Consider the following 15,621-nt stretch of genomic DNA (forward strand, 5'->3'; position numbering starts at 1 on the left):
CTCCGCAACAATAGAAGCCACCGCAACGAGAAGCCTGCGCACCGCAACGAAGAGTAGTCCCCGCTCGCTGCAACTAGAGAAAGCCTGAGGGCAGTAACAAAGACCCAACACAGCCAAAAATAAATAAATTAATTAAAAATAAATAATGAGTGTAATTCATATGCTAAGAGCTCCAACGGAAAATTGAACAACATGCAAGAACATGCTGGGCAGTGTAAGCAGGAGATGGAAATTCTGAGGAAACGGTAGAAATAAAAAACACTAACAGAAATGGAGAATGTTTTGATGAACTCATGAATAGGCTAGATATGACTGAGGAAAGAATCAGTGAGCTTGAAGATGTATCAGTAGAAACTTTTCAAACTAAAAAAAAAAAAAGAGCAAGAGAGAGAAAAGACTGAATAAAGTAGAAAAGAATATCCAGGAACTGTGGGACAATTATAAAAGGGGTAACATCTGTGTAAAGGAGATACAAGAAGAAAGAAATAAAACAATAAAGAAGGAAAGAAAGAAAGAAAAGAAATACTTGATAACGGCTGGAAACTTTTATTTAACAGACATCAAACCACAGGAATCCCAGAGTACACCAAGCAGGCAGAATAAACACCAAGTGATCAATACCTTTGTATATCGTATTCAAACTTAAGAAAATCAAAGACAAAAAGAAAACCCTGAAAGAAGGCAGAAGGAAAAAATCTTACGTGTAGAGAAACTAGTATAAGAAATATATTGAATTTCTCTTCAGAAACCATGCAGGCAAGCAGAGAGTGGGGTGAAATATTTAAAGTGTTGAAAGAAAAAAAAAACACTCCCCCAAAGAAACAACAAAACAACAACAACAAACACTCCACCAACCTAGAATTCTTTTTAAAATAAATAAATTTATTTATTTATTTTTGCCTGCGTTGGGTTTTCGTTGCTGCCCGTGGGCTTTCTCTAGTTGTGGCGAGCAGGAGCTACTCTTCTGGCATGCGGGCTTCTCATTGCGGTGGCTTGTCTTTGTTGCAGAGCATGGGCTCTAGGCGTGCGGGCTTCAGTAGTTGTGGCTTGCAGGCTCTAGAGCGCAGGCTCAGTAGTTGTGGCACATGGGCTTAGTTGCTCCGTGGCATGTGGGATCTTCCTGGACTAGGGCTCGAACCCATGTCCCCTGCATTGGCAGGCAGATTCTTAACCACTGTGCCACCAGGGAAGTCCCACCAACCTAGAATTCTGTATCTATCAAATTTCTCTTTCAAAAGTGATGATGAAATACAGACTCTTAAGAGAAATAGAAACTGAATTTGTCTCCAGTAGACCTGCTTTGCAAGAAATGTTAAAGGAAGTTCTTCAGAGAAAGAAAATGATGTAGGTCAGGAACCTGGGGCTACATCAAGAAAGGAAGAGTGTTAGAGAAGGTATAAATGAAGGTAAAATTAAAAAATTTTTGTTTTGGCAGCACCTTGCGGCTATGTGGGATCTTAGTTCCCCCACCAGGGATTGACTCCATGCCCCCTGCAGTGGAAGTGTGGAGTCCTAACCACTGGACCGCCAGGGAAGTCCCAAAATAAAATATTTTTTAGTTTTTACTTTTCTTATCCTTAATTTATCTAAAAGATTCACTGTGTTCAAATTAATAATTGCAAAAATACATTTGGTGATAATAGTTTATGGATAAGTGAAATGTATGAGAGAAATTTTATAAGGGATGGAAGGGAGGAACTGGGAAAACTCTGTTATAAGATACCTACATAACCATGAAGAAATACAGTGTTGGGACTTCCCTGGTGGTCCACTGGCTAAGGCTCCACGCTCCCAATGCAGGGGGCCTGGGTTCGATCCCTGGTCAGGGAACTGGATCCTGCATGACACAACTGGGGTTCCTTCATGCTGAAACTAAAGATCCAAAGATCCCGCACGTGGCAACGAAGATCCCGCCTGCCGCAGCTAAGACCCAGCACAGCCAAATAAATAAATAAATATTAAAAAAGAAAGAAAGAAAGAGTTATTTGAAAGTGAATTTAGGTTAGTTGTAAATTTAGATTGTTAATTCTAGGGAAACCATTTAAAAAACTTTAAAAGAAGTACTACTGATATGCTAAGAGAAGAGAATAAATGGAATCACATTTTGATTAAAATCAGAGAGGCAAAAAATAGTTTAAAAGAGTGGAAGACAAAAAAGAGAGAACGGGCAAAGGATAGAAAATAGTTACAAATATGGTATATATTAATCCAACTATCTCAATAATCACTTTAAATATGGATGGCCTTAAAACATCAATTACAAGACAGATATCATCAGAATGGATTAAGAGAACTGCCTGTGTAGTTTACAGACCCTTAAATTTTACTGAGCTCCATGGCTATCACCTTTTCAGTCCTGAGCCACAGACCCAAATGGGAATTACCAGGAGGCATTTATGACTCAAAATTCACTTTCTTTGGCAGGTCCCTACTCCCTTGGTTAGGAGTAAGCGCAAATGAGGCTGTGATCAGGAACCTATCCTTAACTCTTGTACTGTAGAATATGCTGCTAAAGCAATAGCTGCCCAACAAAAATCCCTAGAATCTTTGGCTGAAGTGTTTTGTTTTCTTTTTTCCGGTACACAGGCCTATCACTGTTGCAGCCTCTCCCGTTGCGGAGCGCAGGCTCAGCAGCCATGGCTCACCGGGGCACGAACCCGTGTCCCCTGAATCGGCAGGTGGACTCTCAACCACTGCGCCACCAGAGAAGCCCTGAAGTTGTTTTTGATAATAGAATAACCCTTGGTTACCTTTTAACTGAGCAAGGAGGTGTCTGTGCTATGGATAACACCACTTGTTGCACTTGGATTGACACTTCTGAAGAAGTTGAGACTCAGCTACATAAGATCAGTGAATAAGCCAGTTGTCTTAAGAGAGTGACTTCTTCAATGGGGTCTTTCTCTGACTTATTTGATTCTGATTGATTTGGGTCTTGGGGATCATGGCTCCAAAGTATATGCCAGATATTGGGAATTATCCTGCTTATGATAATCATAGTAGTCTTCCTGGGGCTTGGTATTCTCTCAAAACCTTCAAATGCATGTTTGCAATCACTAACCAGAGAGCAAAAGATCTCCCTAAAACTAGAACATCAGAAAAGGAAGGAAGAGAATGACTGACTTAAAGAACGTGAACCCAATGTAGCGACCTGTAAACACCACAGAGAGGTCCAGGAGGTCCAGGCGTTAAGACTCAGTGCTCCCAATGCAGGGGGCATGGGTTTGATCTCTGGTCAGGGAATTAAGAGGTTATTTCTCATTACATACATATATTTATAAGCCACATGATGTGGCCAATAAAAAGAAAAAAACAGTGTTTGGGGGGAATTGATAAAAACAAGACAACAGGCCCCAAATGGAGTCACTTATGCTAAGCCCCACTTCATCAAACTGGGACTTAATTACAGTTTCAGCTCTTCCAGAAATGCAATCTTAAACCAGTCACTCAGGAATCACGTAGTCATCTCTAGTTAAGTAACTTGCCTGATAACCCCAGCCCTTAAAGCAAAGTGACCAATCTACTTTCTGCTAGTAGAACTTCCTTGTTCCTGGACCCTTCTGCCTATACGCTCCTTGGAGCTCCTTTCCATCTGTTAGATTGGATGATGCCTGATTCATGAATCATTGAATAAAGCCAATAAGATCTTTAAAATTTACTCAAATTTTGTTTTTTAACACTACCCTGGAGTAAAATCCTTCTTTCCTAAATCTTTGCTTGTTGCTTCCAAGTCTGTGATAATCCCTGCCTTCCTGGAATGGAAGGAATGAAGAATAAACTCTTGGCACCTGGGGAGGTGTGGGGTTCTGATATTTAATAATGCCCAGTGAACTTCCAAGTCTAGTCCAAAAAAATGGAAAGAGAAAGAATTCCTAAATGACGTATGATTTAGTCAATCAACAGGAATTTGTAAACTGTAATTGTTAACAAATAGAGATTCATTTAATAATAATTAAACATACCATGTCAGTAACCTGTTACTGCTTTAAAAAAACACACCCTTTTCCCCTCAGTGATTAGAAAAACAGAACACATGTATTTGAAGAAAATAGCCTTAATCCCACCATATTATTTCCTTAGGTTATTTGTCATTACATACACATATTTATAGTTCTTCATATTCATGTTCCACTAAAATCAGATAATGAGCATTTCTGATATCGTCCTAAAAACTTTGTAAAGTTACTCTGTAATGTACAGATACTCTGCCATTATTTAGCCATTCTCTGCTATCGGACATTTAAGTTGCTCCCTTTTTTTTTTTTTCTATCATCAATAATACTTAAATGAAGTTTTGTATATATATATTTTTCACACTTCTGAGACCATCCTTAGAATAGATTCTTAGAAGAGGAATTAGAGGCAAAAGTAATAAAATATTTTTAAGATTCTTGATTCACACTGGTACGTGGGCCTCTCAGGCTCCGGATGCGCAGGCTCCACGGCCTTGGCTCACGGGCCCAGCCGCTCCGCAGCATGTGGGATCTTCCCAAACCGGGGCACGAACCCATGTCCCCTGCATCGGCAGGCAGATTTTCAACCACTGCACCACCAGGGAAGCCCATGCCAAATTACTTTCCTAAAGTTAGAAGACAACTTGTTTGTTTTGAAGCTGTACTCTTAACTTCATATAAGTGGAATCATCTGTGGCCTCTTTTGTGCCGGATTTAACAGTATCTGTGATATTCATCCAGTTTGTTGCATTTATCAGTAATTACAGGCATACCTTGTTTTATTGCCCTTCACAGATATTGCATTTTTTTCCCTACAAATTGAAGGTTCATGGCAAGCCTGCATTGTCACATGATGGTTAGCATATTTTAGCAATAAAGCATTTTGAAATTAAGGTATGTATTTCTTTTAGAATTAGTGCTATTGCACACTTTATTAATAGACTACAGTGCAAACATAAACTTATATGCACTGAGAAATCAAAAAAAATCGTGTGACTCATTTTACTGCAATTTTGGCTTTATTACGGTGGTCTGGAACTGAACACGCAGTACCTCCGAGGTATACCTGAATTTCCTGTCGCTACATAGTAGCCCAATGCATGACCACACCACAATTTATTTACCGGTACAACTGCTGATGGACATTGGGGTTACCAGTGTTTGGTTATCACAAAAAAAGCTTCTATGAACATTCCCGTTCAAGTCTTTGGTGGACGCATGCACCCAGTCCTCTTGGAGGGGAACTGCTGAGTCTCAAGAGGAGGGTATGCTTAGTTTTTAGTACTGGAAAGTTCACCAAAGTGGTCGTACCCTAGGGCTCAGTTTTTATAACTTGGTCTCCACTCAGTGAGGAAAGGCGATAACTCAGAGGCACCAGGAACGCGCGAACTCTGTGTGCTTGACTCAGCTCGGCGTTTTCCTTCAAATTCTCAAGATATTGTCAGGCCGGACCCCCAATTCCACGGATGAATAAACAGACTTTAGCAGCTGCAGCACCGGCCCCGAACAAATTTCTCATTCAAATTTTCGAAAACAGGGTACTTCTGAGAGCATCAAGGTTAGGTCACAATGTGAAAAAAGTACGGCAGCACCACCCTCACCCTGTCCCTCCTCAGGCAGCAGCGCCGACCTCGTATCAGCTGGAACAAAGGAGTCGCTCAGCTAAGCCTCGTGGGGTTCCGGTCAGGCCCCGCCTCTCACCTATGCACAGGCGCAGATTGAGCCCTAGGGAGCCCGGCGGCCCCGGCGCGCGTGACGTAGTAGCGTACGCCGGTGCGTGATGACGCACGGGCGTGCGCTCGGTGGCTCATAGGGGAAGATGGCGGCTGCTCTTTTGGAGGAGTGGGATTGAGAGGGGAGGGAGGAGGCCAGACAGGAGAGACATTCCTGACTGTGAAGACGAACGTTTCGCTCGCTAGTCATTAGGAGCTCTGCTCAGCGCCACAGGGTGAGTGCAGCGGCGGCACGGGACCGCTCGCCTGCAGCAGGCGGCGGCGGCACTCTCCGCCATTTTCAAGCTCGGCCGTTGCGTGCTTTGGGGGCCTGGGGGGGTGCCTGGGGATGGGTTGGAAGAGCTGGGAGGATCGATCTCCCGAGGGCTCTTTGAGGCGGGTTCGGGCCTTAGGGGACGGGGCTAGAGGCTTGAGGCAGACCCGGAAAGGCGGGCATGGTAGGACTAAGGCCCTGACTGGGGACCGGTGGCGACGAGAAGACGTAGGTAGGGTACGCCACGGAGAAAACTGGGAAGTTTGGAGGAGGGAAGCGCGTTAAAACTGGAATTTGGGGCGGGCGTGGAAGGGGTTGGGCTGAGAGTGGAATGGAGTGTGTGTGGTTTTGAGTGGTTGGGTGAAGGGGCCACAGGAAGTTAGTTAATGTGAAACCTGTAAAACGGCGGAAGGTTTAGCCTCGTTATTATCGTGGCTGGAAGTCGCTATTTTAACAGGGATAAGTCCACAACTTGACAGTCAAGAATCCCCTGCTCCTTTGGAATAGCTACATTAGTATTTTGTTTGGTTTAGATCATGGTCCCTGCAAGTGTCCCTTAAGAACTCCCCGCACGTTTCCGATTTTAAGACTTCTGGCAACTAGATATTTAGGTTGTTAGAAGACATTCTCTGTTTTTTACGGAAAGGAAAAAACTGTGGTTACTTGGTTGTAAACCCTAGTGGTTGCTGGTCCTTCTGGAGAAAGGAGAAGGAGGCGGGTCGATAGGGAATTCCGTAATTGGACCTGTTTAAATCAAGTCGGAAAAGTACGGATTATTTGTAGAAAGCCTGTCAAGAATGTTTTGAAGTAATTTCCACACAGATGACATGAAGTTGACTGTTCGGAAACTTTCGAAGACGAATATGAACAAAAAGCCTATGTTAAAAGGAATACCTCTTGGGAGCATTGAGTTGACTTTCAAGTACACTTGGGAGATTCAGTGCACGCAGCATTTTTTGCCTGTGAACGTGATGCAGTGGTAGATCTGTTTAATTTAAACAAAACTTTTAGGGACTGTTAGTTAAAAGGAGATATGTTCATTCTTCCCCTGATGGCATTTTTCTGTTCCTAATCTTAATTGCTTTTGACTCCTATCTTTTATAACCATGAGATACCTTTGCACTTTTTAATTGGTCTCCTTGTCTAGAAGGCAGCAAAATACTGTATCGGTTTGAGTTTGTGTTGAGGCGTCTAGTTCCGTATTTGGCCTTTTTTCTTGAAGTTTAGGGAACATTTTTATCTTTGTGTATATGGGGGAAGAATTTTCATAGAAAGTTGGCCTTACATCACATTGCTTTAGGAAAAAATAAATCCTTATCCCTGAAGTTGATGGCTTAACCTGCACTCTTAGGTTGGTGAAAAATACTAAAACGATAGATTTTGCCATCACAGTTTTACCCCGACCTAAGGCTTTAATTATACTTTTAGTAACCACTTAAGGTGCTTATTCAAAGCTCTCTTTGCTAAGTAATAAGTCCGTATAATTTTCACACGACTTTGGGAAAAACGTTCTATTTGATTATTGCTGAAATTCGAACTGTTTCATATTTCAGAATAAGAAAAGAAGGTAAGATAAAGCTTTGTAACTGTAACAAATATATTGACAAAGATATCAGTGAAAGCTTTTCACTTAAGAATCTATTTATGTAATCCTTTTGAAGTTGCTTTAGCAAAAAAAAAGGACTTTTAAATAAAGTCGTGTTAATTAGCTAGAGCCTGCAGATTAGAAATCTTCATTATCAAAATATGTTTAATTAAATGTCATAAACTTACCAGTTGTTTAAGCATTCCAGATTTGTTGTTTAAGATTCCAGATTGTCCTAGTTTTCTGCCAACATTATTCCAGGATTTTATTTGTGTTGAAACTTTTGCTTGTGCTGAAACTTTTTCTTTTGGAATAGTGGAAGTTTTTCTGAGACTTTTAAGTATTGGAAAATCTTTATATTACTCCCATCCTTTCTGGCCCTAGAACATTTTAGTATTTTCTGGTAGTGACTGACTGTATAACGTTTGTATTGTACCTTATGTTCATAACTTGAGTGCTTGTAAATTCCCAGAGCTGGGTAGTATTGTAAAGGCCATGGGTTTTAGCAGTAGACAGACCTAGGTTTGAATGCCAGGCTCACCACTAACTAGCTTTTCTACACTTGGTCGTTTACACTCTCTGAACTTCAGTTTTCTTATATATAAAAATGTTAATTATAGTACTTATTTCAAAGGTAAAAGAAAGTGTCAAGTACATAGTAAGCATTCAGAAATTTTTGGCATTTTTCTTTCTGTGACTTTAATTGATGAGGTCACTTATTTTTAAATTGAGGTATTAGTTTCAGGTGTACAACGTAATGATTCGCTATTAGTGTATACTGCAAAATGATCATCGCAGTAAGTCCATCACCATACATAGTTACAAATTTGTTTTCTTGTGATGAGAACTTTTAAGATCTACTCAAACTTTTGAATATGCAGTATAGTGTTATTAACTGTAGTCACGATGTCATATGTTACATCCTTGTAACTTATTTATTTTAGAATTGGAAGTTTGTACCTTTTGGCCCCCCCTTCATCCATCTTGCCCATTCCTACCTTCCCCATTTTCACTGTTTAAAAACCAACTCAGATATCTTTTTTGAAAACTTACTGATAATCTCATTCCTCTGGTAAACTAATTACTCTTTTCCCTGTGTTATTAAAGAATTTTGTGTATATCTCTATTTAATGTATTTTGATTGAAGCAGTATCTTTTCCATTACTTTGTCAGCTCTTTGAAGGCAGATGCTTCAGAGCCTTATTTTTTTTTGTATTCATAAAGCCTAAGCATTATAAAAATGGAGAAATGATTGATTTTTCTACAAAAATTCTCTTCATGACTCTGCTGGGATCCATATTTCACACAGACCTGGTTTATTATTCTGCTCCTTGGCCCTTACTGGTGACCTCTTTCAGACTATGCATATCTTGTCCATTCCTCAACATTCAACTAAATCTCTTCCCATTAATGAGGTCTTCTGTGAGTATTTATTTATTTACAGCCATCTCTCCGGTTAACCTAAGGTCTGTCTGTGTGACTGCCTTCTGTTACTTTGTGTAGTACCGGGCACTATGCCTTAATGGTTTTGAACAGATCCTTGGGTGGGTTGACAAATGCCTAACTGTGCTTGAAGGCTGACCTTGTTATAGGCACTTGCTCTATTTACTGTCCCACTTAGTAAGATACTTTTAAGGAGCAATTTCCCTTTATTTGTATGTGGCATAATCTGGTAACTTTTTTCCTATCTTTTTATGTTAGGAGAAACTGCAAACATCCAGGAAAGTTGAAAGAGTAACACAGTGAACACCTGTTGTCTTTCATTTAGATTTATCTGTTACTAACATTTAACCATTTTGCTTTAGTTCTCAGTATAACTCTCCCCCCAACAACCAATTGAAACTAAACATAGATATCATGCTGTTTGTCCGGAGTACCTCAGGATGGATCTCTTTAAAATAATGCTATTTTTCTACACTTTATGTATTTTTATTGCAAACTAGCCTCCCGCTAAGACTGTATAAAAACAATAACCATTATTATGCTTAAGACAGTTAGCATTAAGTCTCTGGCACAGACTTTTTAAAGAATGTTCCACATTTGGGATTTTCTGATGAAATGATTAAAATGTCATTTAACTTATTTCTCTATTTTTAAAATTTCCTATAAATTGGACGTTAGATCTAGAGAGGTTTGATTAAATTTGGGTCAGATATTTTTGGCAAAAATACTTCATAGATGATGATATGTAATTTACATTGTATTACATCAGGAAGGACAGAATGTCTGGTTCTCCTGTTTCTAGTGATCAATAAGGTGGTGAGGATTACCAGATGTTAGTTTGCTCCATTGTTTACTATGCTAAGTTTACTTGGTTAGTGTGGTGTCCATCAGGTTTCTTCAGTGAAAAGGTAACATTTTCCTCGTCATCTGGTGGTTGGTGATGTTGGCCTAGTCATTTATTTAATTGGGGGTTATAAAAATTAAATGAGCGAACTTTCTACAAAAATTCTCCTCATGGCTATGTTATTTCTTTACATTTATTGGCTGTTTTCTGTAAAAAAAGAGTTTCCTCCTCTTTAATGTTTTAAACGTACAAAAAAATATTTATTTATTTATTTATTTGGTTGCACTGGGTCTTAGTTGCAGCAGGAGGGCTTCTTAGTTGCCGCTCACCAACTCCTTAATTGCCGCACGTGGGCTCCTTAGTAGCCGCAGGCGAACTCTTAGTTGTGGCATGCATGTGGGATCTAGTTCCCTGACCAGGGATTGAACCCGGGCCCCCGGCATTGGGAGTGTGGAGTCTTATCCACTGCGCCACCAGGGAAGGCCCTCTGCTTAAAGTTTTAAAATTTGAAATAAATACGAACTTAAAGAAGAGTTGGAATACTGGTACAAAGAACTCTCATATACTTTTTCATCCCTGTTCACCAGTTTTTAACTTTTTGTCACATTTGCTTTATCCCTCCTTCCTCCATCCCTTCTTTCTCCCCATCCCATGTTTTTGTGGGGGTTTTTTGGCCGTGCTGAGCAGCTTGCGGGATCTTTAGTTCCCCAACCAGGGATTGAGCCCAGGCCACGGCAGTGAATGCACCTAGTCCTAACCACTGGGCTCACTGGGAATTCCTGCCAGCCCGTGTATTTTTTCTGAACCATCTGGAGTCCTTCACAGACACCATGCATCTTTCCCCTAAGAACACCATTCTCTTAAATACCCACAGTATTAACAAATTCTACACATTTAACATTGATACAGTATTTGATGTTCAAATTTCATATTCCAGTTTCTCCAGTTGTCAATAACGTCCGTTACAGAGTTTTTCCCCCTTGTCATTTAGGATCCAACCTAAAATTGAACATTGTATTTGATTGTCATATTTCTTTAAAATTTTTTTTTTTGCTTATTTGTTTGTTTTGCGGTACGCGGGCCTCTCACTGTCGTGGCCTCTCCCGTTGCGCAGCACAGGCTCCGGATGCGCAGGCTCAGCGGCCATGGCTCACGGGCCTAGCTGCTCCACGGCATGTGGGATCTTCCAGGACCAGGACACAAACCAATGTCCCCTGCATCGGCAGGCAGACTCTCAACCACTGCGCCACCGGGGAAGCCCAATTCTTTAGTTTTTAATCAAGACCACTTATGTGGTCTTTTTTTCTTTAATGACTTTTTTTTGAGTACAGTCTATTAGTTTTGTTTTTGTTTTTGGAGAATTACTGATACTGTTTTTTGGTATGTTGTAACTGTTTTTTAAAAACCTTTATTTATTTAATTTTGGCTGCATTGGGTCTTCGTTGCTGCACATGGGCTTTCTCTGGTTGCGGCAAGTGGGGGATACTCTTTGTTGCAGTGCATGGGCTTCTCATTGCGGGTGCTTCTCTTGTTGCGGAGCACGGGTTCTAGGTGCGCGGGCTTAAGTAGTTGTGGCTCTTGGACTCTAGAGTACAGGCTCCGTAGTTGTGGTGCCTGGGCTCAGTTGCTCCGCGGCATGTGGGATCTTCCTGGACCAGGGCTGGAACCCGTTGGCAGGTGGATTCTTAACCACTGTGCCACCGGGGAAGCCTCTGTTATTGTTTTTGATGCTTAAGTTCCACATTTGGCCACTTTTTTTTTTTTTTTTTGGGTTGTGCCATGTGGCTTCCAGGATCTTAGTTCCCCTACCACGGAACAAACCCATGGGCCCTGCAGTAGAAGTGCAGAGTCCCAAACATTGGACTGCCAGGGAATTCCCTCTTATGTCCTTTTTGACTGAGCCTGATTAATCTCTGAGGGCTTTCTTGATTTTGCAAAACAGAATAACCCAGGTCTTTCTTGTATTTTCCTTTCTTCTTGTTTTTTATATTTTTCTATTTTTCCAAAAACCCCACTTTCTTTTGATGGAAAATGATATTTATAAATTAAAATTTGGGTGCTAGGTGGTATATGCGCTATTACTAGAGTGTCTTTGCTTCTAGGCTCCTTTCAGTGGACAGAGCTAGGAAACCTGTTTTCAAAAATCATCAGTTTAGGGCTTCCCTGGTGGCGCAGTGGTTGCGAGTCCGCCTGCCGATGCAGGGGACGCGGGTTCGTGCCCCGGTCCGGGAGGATCCCGCGTGCTGCGGAGCGGCTGGGCCCCTGAGCCGTGGCCGCTGGGCCTGTGCTTCTGGAGCCTGTGCTCCGCAGCGGGAGGGGCCACAGCGGTGAGAGGCCTGCATACTGCAAAAAAAAGAAAAAAGAAAAAAAAATCATCAGTTTATATTATAACATTATTATTGGGATTTGCTACAAAGAAAGTAGATTCAGTTTACATCCTGTTGAGTGCAGTTGATTTCTTTTCAGTCCTTTTTTTCCTTAGAACGTATTCTACTAAAAATGAACAGAGAACTGTGTTCAAAAGTTACAGTACGGGCTTCCCTGGTGGCGCAGTGGTTGAGAATCCGCCTGCCAATGCAGGGGACGCGGGTTCGTGCCCTGGTCCGGGAAGATCCCACGTGCCGCGGAGCGGCTGGGCCCGTGAGCCATGGCCGCTGAGCCTGTGCGTCCGGAGCCTGTGCTCCGCAATGGGAGGGGCCACAACAGTGAGAGGCCCGCGTACGGGGGGGTGGGGTGGGGGGGTGGGTACAGTACTTCAGTGTGGTTTCAGTTTGCATTTCTCTGATGATTAATGATGTTGAGCATCTTTTTCATATGCTTGTTGGCCATTTGTATATTGTCTTTAGAGAAATGTCTCTCCAAGCCCTTTGCCCAAATTTTAAGTGAGTTATTTGATTTTTTTTGTTGCTGAGTTGTAGAAGCTCTTTATATATTTTGATTAAATCTGATAAATCTGATAAATCCTTATCAGATTTGCAAATATTTTCTCCCATTCTGTAGGTTGCCTTTTCACTCTGTGGATTATGTCCTTTACTGCACGAAAGTTTTTAAGATTGATATAGTCCCATTTATGTGTGTGGGACCCTTGTTTTTCTAACAATATATCCAAGAAATCATTCCAGGGGACTTCCCTGGTGGCGCAGTGGTTAAGAATCCGCCTGCCAATGCAGGGGACACGGGTTCAATCCCTGGTCTGGGAAGATCCCACATGCTGCGGAGCAACTGAGCTTGTGCGCCACAACTCCCGAGCCTGTGTGCCACAACTACTGAAGCCCACGCGCCTAGAGCCCATGCTCTGCAACAAGAGAAGCCACTGCAATGAGAAGCCCATGCACCACAACAGAGTAACCCCCACTCGACACAACTAGAGAAAGCCTGCATGCAGCAACAAAAGATCCCACACACCTCAACAAAGATCCTGCGTGCCACAACTAACACATGGCGCAGCCAAAAAATAAATAAATAAATGTTAAAAAATAAAAAGCTTTTGCTTAAAAAAATAATAGATATCTGTTTCATTGGTTTAAATTTTTTTAACTTCACTTTTAGGTATTTGGTTAAGTCTCACTGATTATATCTTTAATAATCACTGTACTTTTGAAATCCAGACTGACTTGTTTGGAGGTAAATACCAAACTAAGACAGTATGTGTTGTAGGGTAAAGACACAAATGCCAAATACTGAGGAACTAGTTAGGCTTTTAGGCCAGTGGGTAATAAAACCAGAAACTGAGAACCACTGTTCCAAAATCAAGAGGCACTCAGAGCCTGAAGTTTCTCGGTTTCATCTTGCTGTTGACAGATTTGAAATATTCAAGACTATCTCTTTAGGATTCTTCCTTTGGTAATGATTATGTATTTTGTTAAACGCTTTTACATTCAACTTAGTTGTTAAGCCAAGTTTAAAAATGAACTGAAAGAAACTGGAAAATCGTTGCTTACTCCCTGTATAATCGTGAAATTTTGGAATTATTTTACTTCTGGAAGTCATCAGATCTAGACCCTTAAAGAAACAGGATTGAGGAGATTAAATTTGTTCGTAATCACAAAGTTAGTGGAAGAATCCAGGTCACCTGAGTACCAGTTTAGTGTTCTTTTCTCCACCTTTACAAAAAAATGAACAAAAAACAAACCCCTGAACATTTCATAGTGTAACTTGGGAGAGTTTTTGGTTCATTGTCTTTGGGAGAGAGCTAAAATTATAAGTTTACATAGCCAGAAAAGTCTGAAATAGGAAAATCTTCCATCAGTTAGTAAGTGGTAACATTATTCTGTGGTCCTGAACTTGACATAACTAGCTTTGTTCAAAATTGATTATCAAACTGGGACTTCAGTTTGTTTCTATTTTAGTAACCTAATGATTTCAGCCTTTAACTCTGCCAGATAATCATAGGATTTGGCAGAATATTTCTTGGTAGATTTTTAAAAAATTAATTAGTCAATTAGGTTGCACCGTAAGGCTTGTGGGATCTTAGTTCCCTGACCAGGGATTGAACCCGTGCCCCCTTCAGGGGAAGCATGGAGCCCTAACCATTGGACCACCAGGGAATTCCCTCTTGGTAGATTTTATCCACACACACCACATCCCAAGTGTGTAGCAAGGTGCCTCCCTCATGTGTTTTATGTACTCAAATTATAGTTGATAGTATGAGGGAGGTTTTTTTCACCCACATTTTCTACCCATGATGCTTATTTGCAACTATGTTTTTTTACAGCAGTTTTGTGCCCAGAGTAGTCATTTCTAGTTCTGTGCCTATGTCCATAACACTACTTAGTAGCATTACTTCTATAAGTTATTTTATTTTTATGCATTTATTCATTCATTCATTTATTTATAAACAAATTACCAAAAAAGAAAAAAAAAGTACAGAGTACAAGGGGGATATACAGTGATCTATCTCTGCCCTGTGGCTATTCTCTAATCCTTTTTCATGTCTCCAGTAGCTGTAGTTATCAGTTCGTTGTAAATCCTTCCAGAGATGTTTTGGGTTTTATATAGCAAATGTGTTTACTACAGATGTGTATGTGTCCCTTTTTTGTTGCTTTTCACGTACACAGTTGTAGTCTATATACTGTTCTGTACTTTTTTTCACTTAACGGTATATCTTGGAGATCCTAAATAGAACTACTTTCTTTATAATATCAGTAGTTGCATAATATATATTGTATGGGGGGACTTCCCTGGTGGTGCAGTGGTTAGGAATCCGCCTGCCAATGCAGGGGACACGGGTTTGATCCCTGGTCTGGGAAGATCCCACGTGCCATGGAGCACCTAAGCCCGTGCACCACAACTGCTGAGCCTGTGCTGTAGAGCCTGTGAGCCACAGCTACTGAGCCCGAGTGCCATAGTTACTGAAGCCCACGTGTCTAGAGCCCGTGCTCTGCAATGAGAGAAGCTGGTGTAATGAGAAGCCGGCACACTGCAAGCAAGAGTGCCCCCGCTCACCACAACTAGAGAAAGCCCCCGCGCAGCAACGAAGACCCAATGCAACCAAAACAAATAAATAAAATATGCAACATGAAAAAAAAAAACCTGCCAAACTGTTTAAAAATTTATATGTATAGTATGGGTATTCCATGATTAACTAGTCCTGTACTTAATAGACATGGGTGGTTTCCAGTCTTTTGTTATTAAAAACTGCTCCATTGAATAACCTTATGCATATGTGTTTGTGCAGGTGTGAGCACATGTGTAGGGATAAATTCATGGAGATGGGATTGCTTGGTCAAAGTAGGTGCAGTATCTGTGTGAATATGGTGGTTTCTCTCACACCAAACCACCACTTTATTATAGTTTTTTTAAATTTTTTATAA

General features: G+C 41.0%; 1 protein-coding gene across 3 annotated transcripts in view; it reads left to right on the forward strand.

Moving 5' to 3' along the window:
• The first annotated feature begins 5,702 nt into the window (after positions 1-5,702).
• The window catches only part of WDR33 (WD repeat domain 33), a 104,037-nt gene continuing 94,118 nt past the window's right edge, over positions 5,703-15,621 (forward strand). For 2 of the 3 annotated variants that reach the window (XM_059052598.2, XM_067025794.1), the window contains exon 1: positions 5,703-5,898. The gene's annotated coding sequence lies outside the window, so the exon portion shown is untranslated. The remainder of the gene's footprint in view (positions 5,899-15,621) is intronic. The other variant, XM_067025793.1, reaches the window with a different exon arrangement.

Source organism: Kogia breviceps, chromosome 2, assembly GCF_026419965.1.
Source record: "Kogia breviceps isolate mKogBre1 chromosome 2, mKogBre1 haplotype 1, whole genome shotgun sequence".
Lineage (NCBI taxonomy): Eukaryota > Metazoa > Chordata > Mammalia > Artiodactyla > Physeteridae > Kogia > Kogia breviceps.